Source organism: Heptranchias perlo, chromosome 17, assembly GCF_035084215.1.
Source record: "Heptranchias perlo isolate sHepPer1 chromosome 17, sHepPer1.hap1, whole genome shotgun sequence".
NCBI classification, from domain to species: domain Eukaryota; kingdom Metazoa; phylum Chordata; class Chondrichthyes; order Hexanchiformes; family Hexanchidae; genus Heptranchias; species Heptranchias perlo.
In genome coordinates, this window is record NC_090341.1 from 9,528,039 (window position 1) to 9,547,697 (window position 19,659).

At 44.2% G+C, this 19,659-nt stretch overlaps 1 protein-coding gene across 1 annotated transcript in view; it reads right to left on the reverse strand.

Moving 5' to 3' along the window:
- The window catches only part of sema3b (sema domain, immunoglobulin domain (Ig), short basic domain, secreted, (semaphorin) 3B), a 294,532-nt gene that overhangs the window by 273,578 nt on the left and 1,295 nt on the right, over positions 1 to 19,659 (reverse strand). Inside the window, exon 2 of the mRNA XM_067998440.1 lies at positions 1,863 to 1,907. The gene's annotated coding sequence lies outside the window, so the exon portion shown is untranslated. The remainder of the gene's footprint in view (positions 1 to 1,862; positions 1,908 to 19,659) is intronic.

Genomic DNA, 19,659 nt, shown 5'->3' on the forward strand with positions numbered 1-19,659 from the left:
GACAGAAGAAATATCTTCACACATTGAGTTATGAGGACGTGGAATTCACTTCCAGGTTAGTGGTTGAGGAAGAAACTATGTCAACATTGAAGGTTAGATTAGATAGGAGGATGAAGGGAAAAGGGGCTGAAGGAATATGGGAACAGGGCAGGTAAATGTGATTAAAACTATTTGTTCGCATGGAGGGTAAACACTGACATGGACTGGTAGGGGCAAATGGCCTGATCCCGTGTTGTAAGTTCTATGTATTTCTATAATTGTTGTTATGTGGCTGCCATGTTTGCCTAGTCTGTGCCAGCAATACCCCACAAATAGCAATGAGATGAATGGCCAGTTAATCGGTTTCTGCGGCAACAAACATTAGCAGCACACCAGAAGAACACCTTCATCTTCATCCAGCATTGCCATGGGATCTTTAACAACCACCGGAACAGGCAGACGGGAGCTCAGTTTAACGTCTCACGTGAAGAACAGCACCTCCAACAATGCGGCACACTCGAGCGCATCAGCCCAATTACTTTGGGTTCGAATCCACAACCTTCTTGACTAAGAAGCGAGCGTGCTACCAGCTGAGCCAAGTTACACCCTAAGGTTCTGCAATGTGAATGAGTCATCCTGATATAAAATGGCGCTATTGCATTCCTTTCCTATGGGCAAAATACAGCGGCGACAAGGCCCCTTTAAAAATAATTCCACCATTTTGTAATCTTTGTTTCTCTCTCTTTAGATCAGCCTGCACTATATACCATCCCCCACTGAGTGTGGGGGGAGGCGAGGGGGCAGATTCCCTCCCAATTCCATAAAATAAAAATGAAATGATATTACAAAGTAGTCCCAATTGATTTTCTTCAGCCTATGAAAATGACACTAATTTGCAGTTGAAAACGTTGGAAAAATGGATCTCCGTAACCTCCTCGAGCCCTATTACCCTCCAAGATCTCTGCGCTCCGTCAGTCCTAATCTCTTGCGCATCACCAATTTCCATCACCCACCATTGGCGGCCGAGCCTTCAGCTGCCTAGGCCCTAAGTTCTGGAATTCTCTCCCTAAACCTCTTCACCTCTCTCTCCTTCTTTAAGACGCTCCTTAAATCCTACCACTTTGACCAAGCTTTTGGTCACCTGTCCTAATATCTCCTTATGTGGCTTGGTGTCAAATTTTGTTTGATAATCGCTCCTGTGAAGTACCTTGGGATGCTTTGCTATGTTAAATGCACTATTTAAATGCAAGCTGTTGTTGTATGCCATAAGCAATAGTATGATGTGATAAATATCTGTACTCATTAGGCTATTATCCACTGAGATGGCAGTATTGATGACTTATCTGGTCAGCTTCACTTAAAGATACATACTCTCTTGCACTGTTGCCCAGTACACCTGCAACCTGATGCATTTGCATTACATTGGCTATTCCTTTAAACAAAAGGTTGAATGGAATTATTTGAAACACGCTCCCATACTGCAGATACCAGCTTCAGATTGCAGATTGGAGTTGTACTGTTGGCTCCACATCACTCCGGCCAGGGAAAATGGAAACGCAAGCAGAGAACGCTGCTCCCGGCATGCACATTCCGGTCACATTTTAATATTAAACAGCAAAATCGGATTGCCTGGGAACTTTTAAAACTTTGTGTCACATCAGTTCCAGTTATACCACAGCCAGTGTTCAACGACCTCCTTGAGATGTCTGGTATGACTTGGCTAAATTCAATAGGTCGGGTTCACATCAGAGTTACATGGCACAGTATGCATAAATGCAAAGCCAAAATTGATTCATATCAACTCAAAAGCTGTTAATAGAAGTAATATAAACATAGACAGTACACCAGCGTCTGTTCTTATTCAGAACTGTCCCAGCTCTTACCTTGGGTTCTCAATTTGAAGAAATTCAGGTCAGTTCCCTGTCAATCTGAAAAAAATAATTTAAAGAAGTTACTGTTTACAATCGAGGTAGAGAAAGAAAGACTTGCATTTATATATCACCTTTCAGGACCTCAGAACGTCCCAAAATACTTTACAGCCAATTAAGTACTTTTGAAGTGTAGTCACTGTTGTAATGTAAGAAATGCGACAGCCAATTTGCGCACAGCAAGATCCCACAAATAACAATGAGATAAATGACCAGATAACCTGTTCTTGGTACATAGGAACATAGGAACAGGAGTAGGCCATTCAGCCCCTCGTGCCTGCTCCGCCATTTGATAAGATCATGGTTGATCTGTGATCTAACTCCATATACCTGCCTTTGGCCCATATCCCTTAATACCTTTGGTTGCCAAAAAGCTATCTATCTCACATTTAAATTTAGCAATTGAGATAGTATCAATTGTCGTTTGCAGAAGAGAGTTCCAAACTTCTACAACCCTTTGTGTGTAGAAATGTTTTCTAATCTCGCTCCTGAAAGGTCTGGCTCTAATTTTTAGACTGTGCCCCCTACTCCTAAAATCCCCAACCAGCAGAAATGTTGGATGAGGGATAAATATTGACCAGGACACTGGGGAGAACTCCCCAGTTCTTCTTTGAAATAGTGCCGTGGGATATTTTACATCCACCCAAGAGGGCAGACGGGGCCTCGGTTTATCGTCTCATCCGAAAGGCGGCACCTCCGACAGTGCAGCACTCCCTCAGTACTGTACTAGAGTGTCAGCCTAGATTTTGTGTTCAAGTCTCGGAGTCAGAAGATTGTTGGATCAAGTCCCACTCCAGAGGTGAAAGTGTTACCAACTGAACCAGGACTGACAGTAAACTGAAACGAAACTAAAGCAGTTGGACCTGATAAATGTCGAGAACACGGAGACAATTCGAGACTGATGGAAGACACAAACATGCCCACGCATGCCCCGCATATGCGGACATTTTCTGCAAACTACCCTTTCTCATCCCTGTACATTAGGGATTGTCAGTCCTCCAGGATTGCCCTGCAATCTCCAGAAATTGAAGAATAATCTCCAGGATACTGCTGTGAACAACTGGGGGAAAACAATCATAAGCCCATTAAAAAAATGTGAACACTTTTGTTTATTAGTTTTAAAAATATAGGAGTTGGGGGGGGGGTGGGGGTGGGGGAAGCCGTTTGACAAGTCAAGAATCATCCAATTGAGTTACGAAGAGTCTGTTCGCTTTCCAATTGGCGTGGAAAGGCAGTGCGAGGATGGACGTGTTGGGTAGACCAATGGCGAGAGCGCGGGGGCGTGGAAGTGGGAGGCGGGACGTCGTGTAATGAAAACTCCAGGAATACACCCAACCAGAGTTGGCAACCCTACTGTACAGTTAGAAAATATTGGCCCTGTCCTGATTCGAGGTATAATGTCGCGGAGCAGGCATCGTTGATGAACAAAAAAAAGAAAAAGCAGGGAGAGCAGGCTGTAAAAAGAAAGGAATGTCCTGTGCCTCGGGCACTGCCATGAGGGAGAAAGGATTGTAAAAGGACAGTCAGTAACCTGTGAGCTGACACAGGAAGCTGACTTTTACAGCTACTGCCAGTCTGCAAGTCCCTGCAAAGTGCAGCCAGGTTTTAACAAACACCACGATTCTGATACAAGAAGCCAGAATTCCTAATCAGAACAAAATCTGCTGATGCGTTTAGTTTCTGGGATTTGGCGACGTGGAAACAGCAAGTTTTTGTGTCACATTTTTCTAACCATGGTTATTTGATAACTTGAAGTGAGAATGCCCTGAGCACTAAATAATAAACCTTGCGCGCTGCCACTGCAGTAATTCGTCCACTCAGATTAAATGTTACCGTCGAGAACAGTCCGTGTATATGTGGAAACAAAGTTCACCACTTCTCAGTTACATCCTGTTAACAGCTTCAGTGGAAGAGGCTTAGCCTTCCCTAAACCTCTCCACCTCTCTCTCCCGTCCATTAATACCCTCCTTAAAACCTACCCCCTTGACCAAGCTTTTGGTCACCCCTCCTTTTGCGGCTCGGTGTCAAATTTTGTCTGATAACGCTCCTGTGAAGCGCCTTGGGATGTTTTACTACGGTAAGGCCATTATATAAATGCAAGATGTTGTTGTTTGTTGATGAATTGAGACAGCGTGTGATACACAGAGGATCCAGGAGGATTGGCAGACTTTGGTGCAGACCTGAGGTTTTGAACATGTCGAGTACCGAGGGCTGGCTAGAAGGCTTTCTGTCTCTCTCTTTCCCTCCCCCGCCCCCAACCACGGTTTAATGGGTAAAAAAAAAATGCCCATCAGCAACAAGTACTTGTTACTGTCATTTTTACTATCCAATTCAGGAGAGGAAAATGAGCAGAGGCAGAAAGACGACGGCACATCTCTCCATTCTATAATTCAGAACTAACAGATGCAATTATCAGTATCATAGTTGGCCCACATCAGCAAACATTCCCACCGGCCAACAACGGGAAATATGGCAACAGGAAAAACCTTGCTCGAGCGGAGGACGACGCCCGCTCGAACTCCGACTGCTTTCAAAGAGAGACGAGCGTATCCATCCGAGCCAAATGGATCACCTAAAAAGCAAACTGTTCCTGGCCCAAAACACTCCAGGACATACACAGGTCTTTTAATAATACAAATCAAAAATAGGCTTTAATGTGACTGAGCAAGAGGCAGTTTTCATACTTCATCAAAGAACTCAATTAAGTATCAGAGATGGTTGATGAAGGTAGTGCAGTAGATGTTGTATATATGGACTTCCAAAAGGCATTTGATAAAGTGCCACATAACAGACTTATTCAGAAAGTAGAAGCACATGGGATTAAAGAGACAATGGTAACTTGGGAATATAATTGGCTATGGGATAGGAGGCAGAGAGTAGTGGTGAACAGATGTTTTTCAGACTGGTGAGATGTATGCAGTGAGGTCCCCCAGGGGTCGATATTAGGACCATTGGTTTTCTTGTTATATTTAAATGACCCAGACTTGGATATAGCGAGTACAATTTTGAAGTTTGCGGACGATACAAAACTTAGCAACATCGTAAATAGTGAGGAGGATAGTAGCAGACTTCAGGAGGACATAGACAGATTGGTGAAATGGGCAGACACATGGCAGAAGCAATTTAATGTGGATAAGTGTGAAGTGATGCACTTTGAGAGAAACATGGAGAGGCAGTATAATCGAAATGGTACAATTTTGAGGGGGTTGCAAGAGCAGAGGGACCTGGGGGTGCATATTCACAAATCTTTGAAAGTGGCAGGGCAAGTTGATAAGGTGGTTAAGAAGGTGTATGGGGTACTTGGCGTTGTAAATAGAGGCATTGAGTACAAAATCAAGGATGTCATGCTAAACCTTTACAAATCACTGGTTAGGCCCCAGCTGGAGTATTATGTACAATTCTGGGCACCACACTTTAGGAAGGATGTCAAGGCCTTGGAGAGGGCACAGAGGAGGTTTACCAGGATGATACCAGAGATGAGGGGCTTCGATTACGTGGAGAGATTGGAAAAGCTGGGGTTGTCCTCCTTAGAGCAGAGAAGGTTAAGGGGAGACCTAATAGCGATATTCAAAATAATGAGGGGTTTTAATAGAGCAAGTAGGGAGAAACTGTTTCCACTGGTAAGGGGGTCGATAATCAGCGGTCACAGATTTAAAATAATTGCTAACAAAATTGGAAGGGAAATGAAGAGAAATATTTTCACACACGGGGTTGTTAAGATCTGGAACGCATTACCTGAAAGGGTGGTGGAAGCAGATTCCATAGAAACTTTCAAAAGGCAATTGGGCATGTACTTGTACTTGACAAGAGGGCTAATTTGCAAGCTTATGGGGAAAAAGTTGGGGTGTGGGACTAAAATGGACAGCCCTTTCAAAGAGCCGGCACCAGACTGATTCTTGGGATAGCAGGACTGTCGTATGAGGAGAGATTGGGTCGACTCGGCCTGTATTCACTTGAGTTTAGAAGAATGAGAGGGGATCTCATTGAAACATATAAAATTCTGACAGGGCTAGACAGACTGGATGTTTCCCCTGGCTGGGGGGGGTTCCAGAACGAGGGGGTCACAGTCTCAGGATACAGGGTAGGACATTTAGGACTGAGATGAGGAGAAATTTCTTCACTCAGAGGGTGGTGAACCTGTGGAATTCTCTACCTTAGAAGGCTGTGGAGGCCAAGTCACTGAATATATTTAAGAAGGAGCTAGATAGATTTCTAGACACAAAAGGCATCAAGGGGTATGGGGAGAGAGCGGGAATGTGGTATTGACATAAAGGATCAGCCATGATCATAGTGAATGGCGGAGCAGGCTCAAAGGGCTGAATGGCCTACTGCTCCTATTTTCTATGTTTCTATGTGCCAAATGGCCTCTTTGACTGCTTTCCCCAATATCCTCCATCGAAGAGCAGGAGCGTTCTCCCAGTGTCCGCCAACAACATCAATAAAACAGATTATCTAGTCATTATTTTATTGCTATTTGCGGGACCTTGCTGTGAGCAAATTGCAACAGTGACCACGCTACAAAAGTACTTCATTGGATGTCAAGCACTTTGGGAGGTCCTACCGTCACAAAAGGAGCAATATAAATGTGAGTCCTTTCTATTGAGAAATGTTCTTAAAATGAGTACAACCAGATGTGTGTTTCCATCCCGCTGAGTGTTTGACCTCGTACCCCAGGCAACACAGAGCACAACTGTAAAGGTGAAACCAGCTCACCATCATCCCTGGCAGTCATCTGGTTCTAAGGCTCACAGCACAGGCACACCAGCAGAGTGAAAAAAAAGTGCGAGAGCAGACAGGTGTGAATTGGAGTAGTGAGTTTGCAGGAGAGCCTACTGGGCCAACTTTTAAAAATGAAGGAAATTTTTTTTAACCTCCAAATGTTTAGCGATCCAGAAGTGTTTGTTTAAAATTAAATAAATAACCAAGAATATTAACATATCTTTTAATAATCAGGTAGCTGACAGTGTACACTAGCTGTTTCAAGATTGATATGAACAATATCTGGAAAAGAAAAGGCTGAGGGGTCACCTGATAGAGGTCTTTAAGATAACAAAAGGGTTTAATAGGGTAGACGTAGAGAAAATGTTTCCACGTGTGGGGGAGTCCAAAACTCGAGGTCATAAATATAAAATGGTCACTAATAAATCCAATAGGGAATTCAGGAGAAACTTCTTTACCCAGAGTGGTAAGGATGTGGGACACGGTATCACAAGGAGTTGAGGCGAATCGCATGGATGCATTTAAAGGGATGCTAGATAAGCACATGAGAGAGAAAGGAATAGAAGGGTACCCCGATAGGGTTAAATGAAGTAGGGAGGGAGGAGGCTCATGTGGAGCATAAATGCTGGCATAGACCAGTTGGGCCGAATGGCCTGTTTCTGTGCTGTAGTTTCGATGTAACTCAATGCAACATACATTTGAGGAAAAAGTGCAAATCCAACAAGAAATTGTAAAGATTTGGACACCCAGCCATGGTCAGTCTTCCTTTTGCAATCCAATCCACATTAAAAAATATCAATGATACCCAGGGGTTGTGGTGAATTTTAGGTAGTTCAAAGCATGGTGCCACTTGTTTGGTGGTGTTCGATGGCCATCCTTAGAATAATGCACTTTCTATACTTGCAATAACACTAAATCTTCAATGACATTTTCAAATATTCATCTTCAATTTTAAATCAAAGTAGCCTATAGGAGAACACATAGTATTTACAGCACAGAAACAGGCCATTTGGCTCAACAGGTCTATGCCGGTGTTTAAACTCCGCACGAGACCCCTCCCACCTGACTTCATCTAACCCTTTCAGCATATCGTTCTATTCCTTTCTCCCTCATGTACTTATCTAGCTATCCCTTGTATCTATGCTATTCGCCTCAACCACTCCATGTGATGGCGAGTTCCACATTCTAACCACTCCCTGAGTAAAGAAGTTTCTCCTGAATTCTGCATTGGATTTATTAGTGACTATCTTATATTGGCGAAGTGGTGACTTTTTGCATCCCCGAATACTATTGTGTAAAAGATAGAGAGATGTATCGCCTCATGAGGCGCTCTACCATGGCAACACCATCCCTTTTAGGTGGCACGGTGCGGCATGATTGAAGAATACATATCAGGCTGCATTTGAGATTTAGTAAGTCAAGAGCACCAACTACAGCAATTTACGGGTAAGACAGGCACTGTTCTATCTTTCTCTCTCTCTCGCTCCCTCTTTCCACATGCCCGACATTCTACTTTAGTCTTGGTTGCAAACAATGTCCTTACCCTCCCAGCAAGGATCAACAGATTAGCCACTTCTCAGGTTGCCACGGTGCTCGATGCCAAGCCGTGGGGAGTCCGTAGAGTTGCTTGGGTCTCAGCCCGGCTGATTATAAATACCAAAGTTAAGCTGCGGGCACCAAGGAACCCTCGCTTTGCAAACAGGGCCCAGTGGAACAAAAGAACATGTCAACTGGACAACTCTTTTCATCAACAGCTGACGCAAGAGCAAAAATAAGAAACCCAGAGCTGATTAACCCCTTCAGCCCGTAATGTGTTTACCAGCGTACAAACTTGGCTTGGATTTTGTTTTCATTAAAGTGTGATCCCCACTATACTTCTACCACAAGACTTTGTTAACAAGGGGTCAGTCACCTCTTGAAATTGGCAGCACGACAGGCAAATGGTCCATTGACATCATCTCGTCACTGAACACAGAAACTGTTTGAAAAATATTTGTAACAAAAAAAACAGCTGTTCAATGGTTTGTCCAACATCGTCTGAGGCAAAACAAGTTTACACTCCTTTCTGTCTCTTCCGTTCCGCCCCCTCCTCCTTTCTCCGCATTCATGGGGCTATATAAATCCAATTCATTTTTCTCTCTCTCTTTTTCTTTCTTGTATGCAAATGGCTGCCCAGATAACAGTTACTGCACTTCAAAAACAATTCATTTATAGAACCTGCTTTGGGACGTGCCTGAGAAGTTTGCAATGGCACGGTGGGGGTTGATTTCCACCTTGGGTGGGTGGCAGGCGGTGCTAATGTTGCACCCACCCACCCCCCCGATATCCTCGGTGAGAGGCCCGAGCCATTGAGATGGGCGGACCTCATCTGCACCATGGTGGCGAGCACTCAACTCACGCTCACAGCCAGCTCGGCAGTTGGGTGGGAAAGGGCAGGGAAACATTAAAACAGAGAGGCCATCGCAGGCCAGCAGTTTGCCAGATGAAATTTGTGAGGTCGGATGAAACATGAATGTAGCGGTCCCTTTAAAAGTCATTGGTCAGCCTGCCCAACACCCAGTACCAGAGGTCGGAGCCTGCACGGTGCATTCTCTGCCCACTGGTACCTCAACTTCAGGGTCTCACATCCGCCGTCGGTTGCATGTTATAAATAGGGTCCCACCTAAAACAGGCAGACACCTGGACCGTCCATGTAAAGGACCCAGCGAAAATGCCAGTGGACAGCTCAGAAGCAGGAATTGGGCGGTAAGTTCAGCCCTGCGATTTTCGAAGCCCGAGCCACTCCACTCCCGCCCAAAAACGCCCGCCCCATATAAATGCAAGGCTCTTTTCTTTTTTACATTCAGATCACGCTCTCCTCAGCTCAATGGAGTCTCAGCTCTTCAAATCCAAAACAGGTATCAAACTTTGGAGCAAGAACAAAACAAACGCCAGATATTAAGTCTGGCAACTGCATCAATTTGTACAAAGTACATCGGCCAAGTCAACATCTTTATAGAGTCAAAGATATAGGTACTTACGCAGTAAGTTGGGAACCAAAAGGAAAGAAGACAACAGTATCAGAAATGGCTGGTCCAGTCTCTTTTTTTTAGTTTGAGGGGAGAAGGGAGAGAAGAGCAGATCTGTCGTTCCATACAGCATGCAGGAGGCTTCAAGCAACAAGCAGCTTTTGTACGGCTAATTCCATTGAAAATGTTTTACAGAAAGCAGCCAGGGATGCACAGATACATCCAGGGGACTGATCACATGCTTGGAGATCAGCCAGCCAGCAATCTGTGCGACTCCTCACACAGAAACACCTGCCCGCTGCCCAGTTCCCAACACAACTGAACGCATTTGTGAAAACTCTGGAATCACGACGGGAGAGGGGGGCGGTGGAGAAAGAGACCAGTGGGGAACCCTGGGCGCTGTGTCACTTTTATGCGATTTACTTGTTTCTTTATTGCGCGCCGTCTGCAAGTAACAGCAGACCTACGCAGCAGGGAAAAGGTGCAACACGGCAGTGGGCTAGAAGGTGGGGGGGGAGAAAACATGTCAGGCTGACTAATGGCTGACATGGGAGTGAAAGATGGGCTCCATTGTGAAGTGACTTTGTGTTTTTGTCACTGGCCGTCATTCTCTTCCCCCCTCCCCAGCTTGGGCACATTTCTGTCACCACGGTTACAAGCTGCAGTAGGTGTGAAATTCAGATATTTCATTGTGTTTTCTTCGCACTTCGCACATTAACAAGTTATGAATTGAGCTTGGTTATGCTTAAAGGAGGAATCTCACCACCCCCCACCCCCCCCAAGTTTTCTCTCCCGCGGCCTTCGATTCAAGCTAGGGAACGGCCCCATTGACAGAGGCAGCCCTGCAGCACCTCACCCAACTGTCCACATTATGTGAGTCCAGACAGTGAGTGTTGACAGGTTATTCGACCATGGGCGTCATGACAGCTGAGCCTGATCCTGTCCTTTCCCCATATGTCCACGCGCAGGCTTTTTCCAGCAATGAGTCACTGCTTAGTGATGAAGACTTGGAAACCCTGGCTGTCCTTTTTTAAAAAATTTTTAAACCCTCTCTCCAGCCTGGGAACAGAGGGGTTAGAAATTCCATTGGGCGGAATTTCTACCCTGCCGAGTCTAGATATAACATCCCACCGCTGCCCCGAAAAGGAATTCTAACCAATGGGTCCATATTTGAAAAGAGGAGGACTCACATCTGTTGGCAGTCTCACCAAGCTGGGGTCTGGTAACGCAGAGGAAGAATTAACCTGGAACTAGGCCGTGTTGTACCTGAACTGGGAGTACATAAAGCAAAAATAATAAAATCGTTTCATTCTCCAGCACGGGTATCTCTCAACAACAACTTGCATTTATATAGCGCCTTTAACGTAGTAAAATGTTCCAAGGCGCTTCGCAAGAGCATTATCTAACAAAATTTGATTTGAGCCACATAAGGAGATATTAGGACAGGTAACCAAATGCTTGGTCAAAGAGGTAGGTTTTAAGGAGTGTCTTAAAAGGAGAGAGAGGTAGAGAGGTTTAGGGAGAGAATTCCAGAGCTTAGCACCTAGGCAGCTGAAGGCACGGCCACCAATGGTGGAGCGATTAAAATCGGGGATACGCAAGAGGCCAGAATTGGAGGAGCGCAGAGATCCCAGAAGGTTGCAGGGCTTGAGGAGGTTACAGAAATAGAGAGGGATTTGAAAGCAAGGATGATAATTTTAAAGTCGAGGGTCCCTCACCTTAAAAAGAGAACAATAAAAAAGGTAAAAGAAAAAAGACACAACAAAATATTTACCATCATATCTTTCTAATACATTAGCAAGAACAACCCGGAGGGAAGATTAGCTCTGCTCTCCACGTGTTAGCGACAGTGTAAATCTAGTGGGAAGATTTGCTCTGCTCTCCATGTGTTAGCGACAGTGTAAATCTAGTGGGAAGATTTGCTCTGCTCTCCATGTGCTAGCGACAGTGTAAAGCTAGTGGGAAGATTTGCTCTGCTCTCCATGTGTTAGCGACAGTGTAAATCTAGTGGGAAGATTTGCTCTGCTCTCCATGTGCAAGCAACAGTGGGAAGATTCCTGTATTTACAGCTCCTACAGAAATCGTAAACCCACTTTTTAAAAAAAAACACTTTTACCATTTCAGAAACTGTCACACTGAAGTTGACATGTAAATACATCATAAATATACATCAGAAGAGGTTTAAGTTTATTTCAGTGAGTCACTGACAGTTTTACACTTTTTCTTCTCTCGGTACATCCTATTCCTTCATTGCCTAGAGAACAAGTAGATGACTAGGACTCTCTCAATCGCCCTCCATATCTGAGCACTAGAATTTGTGGGAGATTGATTTACCTAAAGGAGGATTTTCCCGCTGATTTCCCCCTGGCTTTTGTTCACTGCTTTCCCCAATTGCCCCGTACAGATCAGAAGCCTTCTGCATGTAATGAATCATTCAGCGCAACTCTAGCGATGTGTTCATGCACTCTGCTTTACTGTGAATAAACAGCAATTTAACTAGTGTTGACAATTGTAAACAATTTTACAACACCAAGTTATAGTCCAGCAATTTTATTTTAAATTCACAAGCTTTCGGAGGCTTCCTCCTTCCTCAGGTGAACGTTTGTTGGAACGTTCACCTGAGGAAGGAGGAAGCCTCCGAAAGCTTGTGAATTTAAAATAAAATTGCTGGACTATAACTTGGTGTTGTAAAATTGTTTACAATTGTCAACCCCAGCCCATCACCGGCATCTCCACATCATAACTAGTGTTGTGTAGAGAAAGAAGTCCTTTTTGGAAAGTTAACTACAGAATCGGGCCCTGGAATGGTGGGCCAGGACTGAGGGAGTGCTGCACTGTTGGAGATGCCGTCTTCCGGATGGGACATTAAACCGAGGCACCATCTACCCTCTCAGGTGGACATAAAAGATCCCATGGCACTTTTTTGAAGAAGAGCAGAGGGAGTTCTCCCTGGTGTCCTAGCCAATATTTATCCTTCAATCAACATCGTTAGGACAGATTTTTTTGTAAGTGCTGGTTCCTGTAGGACTATAAGGGTAGATTTTATGAATTCCAAGTTACCCATTTTTGGATGGAAACATCTGTGGGGTTCATTGACTTCACCCAGTGAGCTAACTTATCGGATGCTCTGTGGAAATAGCAGGTCAGAGGCAGGCTTCCTCCTGATCAGGGGTGGGGGAATCTCCACCCACCCTTCCTGTGCGACTCACAGCAGTTACTCGAGGGCAGCACTCGCCAAGTCTCGGAAGCAGGTTGTGCAGATCTTAAGCTTTAGTCGGTGCTTGGTAGACGGAGATCAGAAAGGGGAGCGGAGGAAATAATAAATGCCTTTTTTGAAAAAAAATGAGGGCAGTTTGATTATATTTACTTCAATTGAATACAGTAAATAATGACTGAAGTCACTGCTCCCACAATGCAAGAATTTAATCTCTCAAATCTCTCTGTGTGATTTATTCACACTAATTAAACCAATTCCAGTGGGCAAAGGCTTGGCATCATGGGCAGGCTGGGCAACCTGCTGGGTTGGATTATTAGCAGCAAGCATGCCTGAACAGCTCTCAACCGCACTAAAGCAGAAACCACCAAGGGTAATGACTTCATGCTTTAAATCATGAGGCTGTTGAGAAAAGTCAAACAGATCATTAAAATGTTAATTAACCTTAAGGTCAACACAGCCCATCAAAACCGGAGATGTGTAAGGTGCCAATATGTTTAAATGAGCAAAGTCAGGAACTGACACCAAACCCCAGTGAATGTGCCAATTCTGGAAAATGTGGGACACACACACACACACACACACACACACCAGGAGTATCACAGTCATTTTTCATTTATAATGGTTAGTTTCTCCCTTTCTGAGGTTCACATGCGATATCCATGGCCTCATGGGCAGGGAGGTGACCTGCTCCCAGACCCACATTAATGCCACGTTGATCAGGTAACTTGGAAGTGTGCCAATGTTAGTGGGAGGCATGATGGGGTAATGAAAATCACTGCACTAAAACCAGCTTAAAGTCTCATCATTCGCACATAACGTTAGTGATGAAATAATACAGGGCTGTGGGGAAAGAGCAGGGTCAGTGGGACTAATTGGATAAGCTCTATCAAAGAGCCGACACAGGCACAATGGGCCGAATGGCCTCCTTCTGTGCTGTAAGATTCTATGATTGTATACATGGCTGTTCGTCACCAACAATGAATACAGCCCTTCTTTAAAGTGTTAGGGCCTGAAATTCCATGGCCCTCCTTCCGGTGCACTCCCACCACAACTCTGGTAAACAGCAACTTCTGTCCACCCCTTACGAGTGCCCGCATCACAAGGGGGCAAGGCCAGGGGGTCAGGGGGAACTCCCTTTGCCGAGAGTTCCTGTGCCTTCAGCCTCAAAGGATCTGCTGTAACTTTGGAGGTCAGTATGCCAAGTGAGAAGAGGCATACTGGCCTTTTCAATGTTACACGTTAGGTGGGGAAAGTCAGGGAGGTGGGGGGGAACACCACCATGGGAAGAGGGGGGAGGGACAGGCGGGAGACGAACCATCTTACAAAAGGGGGAAATATGGAGGTTTCAATACCACACCTCCCCAGACATTGTAGTGGAGGTCAAATATCAAAGCAGCTTTAAGGGAGGCATGTGCCCAAAGTGTAGCCATAGGTGGTTTGAACTTTCGCCAGTCCCATGCTAATTAGGTGCTCTCCCCCGACCCCACATACTCTGGCGGAATCAGTGTTGGAGGGCACCAGCGGGCAGGGACACAGCGCAAGTGCTGGAGTCAGAGCCCATTTGGATTTCAGGACCTTTACAAGTAAAAATGCAAAACCGTCCTGCAATTTCTCCAATCAATAGGTTTCTGATCAGTTCAGGAATCAGAAGAATCCACTGCTTCGGTTACAGTACTTAACGTTGACTACAGGGCGCTGGTGTTTAAGTGGCAGGCCCCCACTGAGAGGTAGAGAATGAGCTAGTGCATGAGAGAAAATATGAGAGCACAAAAGAAACAGTTAGAAAAAGATAGAAGAAATGAAAGAAAATGAAAAACAGAAACCGAGACAGAAAGAGTGGGAGGCAAACAGAAAGACAGACCATGAGATAAGCAAAATGAAAGACAAAATAATTTTTATTTTTGTCAGGCGATCAACTAACTAGTATCAAATCTATCTCCTCCATTTCTTTATCTTCTGTAGACGAGGAGTTGAGAAAAGTAACAGAAAGCGCCACGTGAAGAATGCAAAAATGCAACTGAAGTGCACCAGATCTTTTCATTCAAATTTACCATCAAGCAGCCGGGGTTGGGGAGCCTGTGAGAGGAGGCTGAAACTTTGTCCTACTGAATATTTCGAAAGGAACTGTATCTACACAACCCAAGAAACCTATAACCACAAAACACGAGCAGCGGGAGAGGGAAGCATGAAGGATTTAACATCTGTCATCAATGATCCTATTGAAACTGTCCAAAATGACCTACCTATAAATCTTTAAGGACCGCAACATGACTGCTTAATTGACTGTATAGCATTAAGTAATGGAAGTTATTCTCTATGGACGATTCCCACTCTCTTTCCAGCCCTCCTCCCCAACTTTAGTTAATGTCTGCAGATCATCATTTCACCTACCCTTCAATCCTCTTGTGAAGTCAATTATAGTTTTTTTAAAAGTACCATATAGAGCAAACATTCAACCTGCATCAAGCTGGACCCCTTACTGAGGATTATATTAAATTACGACGTCTGCAGTTACTGCCGAACGATCTTTTCCATCACTTTTCTTTAAATGAAATTTTGAGCTCTAAATTATTATTGCTGTTTCGATGTTGAACTTTTTCCACTTTTTGCACCCCACAACGGCGTAGTGTAAAACTCGCTCTGCTCCGTCCGTAACCTCAACAACTTTGAAGCAGCTTCCCCAGAGTGAACGTTTCCACTTCCTCCACTAGCCATCCTCATGGCTTATTTGGGTGAGGTTGCCCCTTTTGTGTTGAGTTGACTTAGCCTGTGCCCACTGGTGCCCATGCCTGCTGGAAACTAGGTTGAGATTCCCTCAAAACTAATTTCTCTTAGTATCCTTTCAAGCAACACAATCAGACTTACATCCTAGAGTATGAGTTTTAATGAAATAGAATATCAAGCCGTTACAGAATGTCAGGTTATTTTAAACAAGGATTGTACATGTTACTATGTAGAGTTAATGTTACATCAACTTTTAGAAACAGAAAACAAAATCTTCATTTCAGCACCAGGAGTCTCGCCTGCCAGGGGCACACTCCTGGCACAGAGCCTTGCCCGCCAAGGGCACACTCCTGGCACACAGTCTCGTCTGTCAGGGGCACAGAGTCTCACCCGCCAGGGGCACACTCCTGGCACAGAGAGTTTAAAAAGAATAGAATATGGTACGGGTAGAATTGGGTGATACAATGGCTCACCTAGGACGTTCTTCCACCTCTGGGATCAGGGCTCAAAAGTCAGACAAGATCAAGGATGACGACACGGTGAGCTGCCTTGGGGCACAGGCAACAGCCCAAATTGACCACAATTTTTCAACGGACTAGCCATTTGCTTTATATCAAGCTCCATTAATAAGACTGCATTTGATTCATTTGTAGCTCACAAGCGGTTATCTCATCAGTGCGATAAATCTTCAATGTACCAGCTCATAAATAGTCTGGCAACACATACAAGGGGAATGACCCTGTTCCGGTGCAATGCGTCATCTGAAGAACAAGCAACTTAATCATGAAGATCATACAGCCAGTGGCCACCGTGAATAAATCAAAATTCTAGGAAGATCAATCTATAAATATCAACCACAGCAAGACTATAAAAAGTAACAATGGAATACTTGGTAAGAAAAAAAAATGAAAAGGACTTTCCATGTTTGCACCCAAACTACATTTGACCAATCAATGATGGCACCCACCTTGACTGAAAGTTATACATTTTGTCCTTCTGCTACTCAATGTCAACATCAAGAACTCCCAGCTCGGGTATAACACGATAAATCTCTCTCTCTCTCTCTCTCTTTCCTACTCTACCTCATCAATGTACCTCAATCTCAACCTGGTTGAAGAGAAGGGGATCTCTTACTACACAAAGTGATTTTCCCCTTTTCTCACTCCTGACAAACATTCTCATTGACCCTGAATGAGATGTTCAACTGGATGTGTGAAAAATCACTTTAAACACAACACTAGTTTCTAACTCTAACTGCCAATTCTGGCCTCTGTAAGATTCTCAAAATTCACAGGTCCCCCAAAACTCGGAGAAAAACCCTAAAAAAACCCTGAGTATGGAAAACTTTGGCCATTGATCAAAATCCTAAGATGGAAGGATAGGCGAGAGGTCACCAGACGAAATCAACAACACACAGTGGAATGTGGGAGAATTACTGCTTCAGACATGTCTCTGTTTTAATGCAAAACCGACAGCAGGTGGTCAACACTCACTACCATTGAAAGAGGCAACTGCTCCAGACATGGTGGGGCCATGTCTTTGTTTTAAAGCAAAACCAATCAACACCTAAGATGTTGGTTGTGTGACAAGCTCTAAAATCGGAATTAACAATGACCCATCGGGAGAAGCAATTGCAACATGATGAGGGACCATCAAAAAGCCATCAAATATTCTTAAGGACTTTGCAAGAACTGTTTAAACAGACATGAAGTGGTTTTTTTTAAGTGACGAAGACCATTGTAAGAGAGAGATATAGAAGTGGAAACTCGAAACCTCTCTCTCTCTCTCTCTCTGGTTCTTGCTGGCGCTTGTGTTCTTGCTTGTCTTGTTCTGCCTGTCTCTGGAAGGAAGAGCAGCTTCCAGCGAACAACAAGGCAAGGGGTTCGACAGGGAAGGTCAGCAGCTCTAGAAGCAGGCCGACACACAAGAAGAAACCAGAGCAACAGCCCCAGTGACCATCAGACACCTCGCGGCAACAAGGGCCTTACAAAACAACCAACCAAATATTGCCACCAACCAACCGGGTAATATTGGGCCACTGCGACCAAAGAAAACCAACTCGGGAGAAAACCGAAGATCTGCAAAGTTTCCACTCTACAATCTATTCCTGACCTACCTCTGGGTGAATTACTTTCAAGGATTCGTTTGGTGAGCATTATCTCTGGCCCTTTAGAGTCCAACTTAGCTAGTACAGTGGGATTTGGGAGGGGTAAGGTATCTTTCTACTGTAATTTCCCTCATGTGTACCGAAGTGTTCCCCATTTTATTAGAGTGTTAAGATTGTTGTGTTGTATTTTCTCTCTTGAATAAAGGTCAAAGTTTCTTGCACCAAAACTAGTTGTCTGCTGCACTTTGTCACAACCCCCAAATAAGTCCAAGGTCTAGAACCCAGGGAGTGGGAGCGATTCGGACCGCTCAGAAGTCAGAGGTGAAGCTGACACACACCACCACCCCCTACACCTCTTGCGCATCCCCAATTTCCATAGCTCCACTATTGATGGCCATGCCTTCAGCTGCCTAGACCCTAAGTTCTGGTGTTCCCTCCCTAAACCTCTCTCTCCTCCTTTAAGGCATTCCTTAACATCTACCTCTTTGACCAAGCTTTTGGTTGCCTGTCCTAATATCTCTATGTGGCTCAGTGTCAAATTTTGTTTGATAATGCTCGTGAAGCGCATTGGGAAATTTCACGACGTTGGAGTCACTATATAAATGCAAGTTGTTTTTGTTGTTGTAGTGACACGGGTATACACAATCACTGGTATAAACATGCATTCCTGTGAGTCACCTGGTTTATTATGTTAAAAAAAAACTTCTCATTGTAGCACAACCCCTGTTATCGAATGCATTGTCTATAGTTCCCTCACCATAAGATTAACCATGTAAAACATCCCAATGATACTCTGACATGGCAACCTCCAATATAACATGAATTGCCTACAGCTCCCAGTTTGCTGTAACCCCTATATAAAAGTAACTTCTCTAAAGCATTTTATATTACATGCTGATTCACCACCACCTCAGAAACCTTTCCACCTGTGGTTGCCTTCAACTGGCGCCAGATCATCAAAGGACCAAAGAACTCAAGGTATAGATTAGATCTGGAAACACAACACAGGAAGGAGTTGGTTTCCTTAATAAATCATAAATTCTTTTATATAGGACGGTTTACAACTTTTGTTACATATAAGGCGCAGAGAAAATAATCCCCCCAAAGCTAAGATAACTAATACACTATAAAATACACACTTTGTTTTAATTAAGTTACAAAGTGTGTATCTCATATACCTTTTACTTAGAATTACATTGAATTTACAGCTCAGAAACAGGCCATTCGGCCCAACTGGTCTATGCCGGTGTTTATGCTCCACACGAGCCTCCTCTCACTCTACTTCATCTAATTCTATCAATATATCCTTCTATCTCTTCCTCCTCATGTACTTATCTAGTTCCCCCTTAAATGAATCTATGAAAAACCTTAGCCCCATATTAAAATAAATGGAAATAGAAATAAATGGAAATAATTAAACAAATTGGTCTTTTTTCCCCCTCCATTTTCTCCCTCCCCTCTTCCTCTTCTGAGAATGTTGACTCCTTGCTGGGGACCAGTTCCATTATTCATGGCCATTATTCATGTAGGAGTCAGACAATATCAGCTGGATACTTGCCCGTGGAAGGCTTTATGGTGGAGTCTGATCCCAACATCCAGCACACATACACTTCAAGCATGGGCCACCGCATAACGATCGGGAGTGGGAACCCTGGCTGATTTTTTCTCTTCCCTATCTCAGGGATGCTCAGGCCACTTGCAGCACCCCTCTGCTGATTTGGCCGAGATCAGCCGACAGCATTGACCAGGGATCCTTGCCCTTCTGGTGCGTGTGGCTCAGCTACTCACTGTCCCCATTCATTTACAGCAAGGATTTAACAGGGAACAGGATTTATTTGGAAACAGAAAAAGAAGTTGGAAATGCAACAGTGACTGACTGACTGACTTGTTTCTCCACAAATGCTGCCTGACCTGCTGAGCATTTCCAGCTTTTCTCGTTTTTGTTTTCAGATTTCTAAATCTATTTCTTTTCATGCT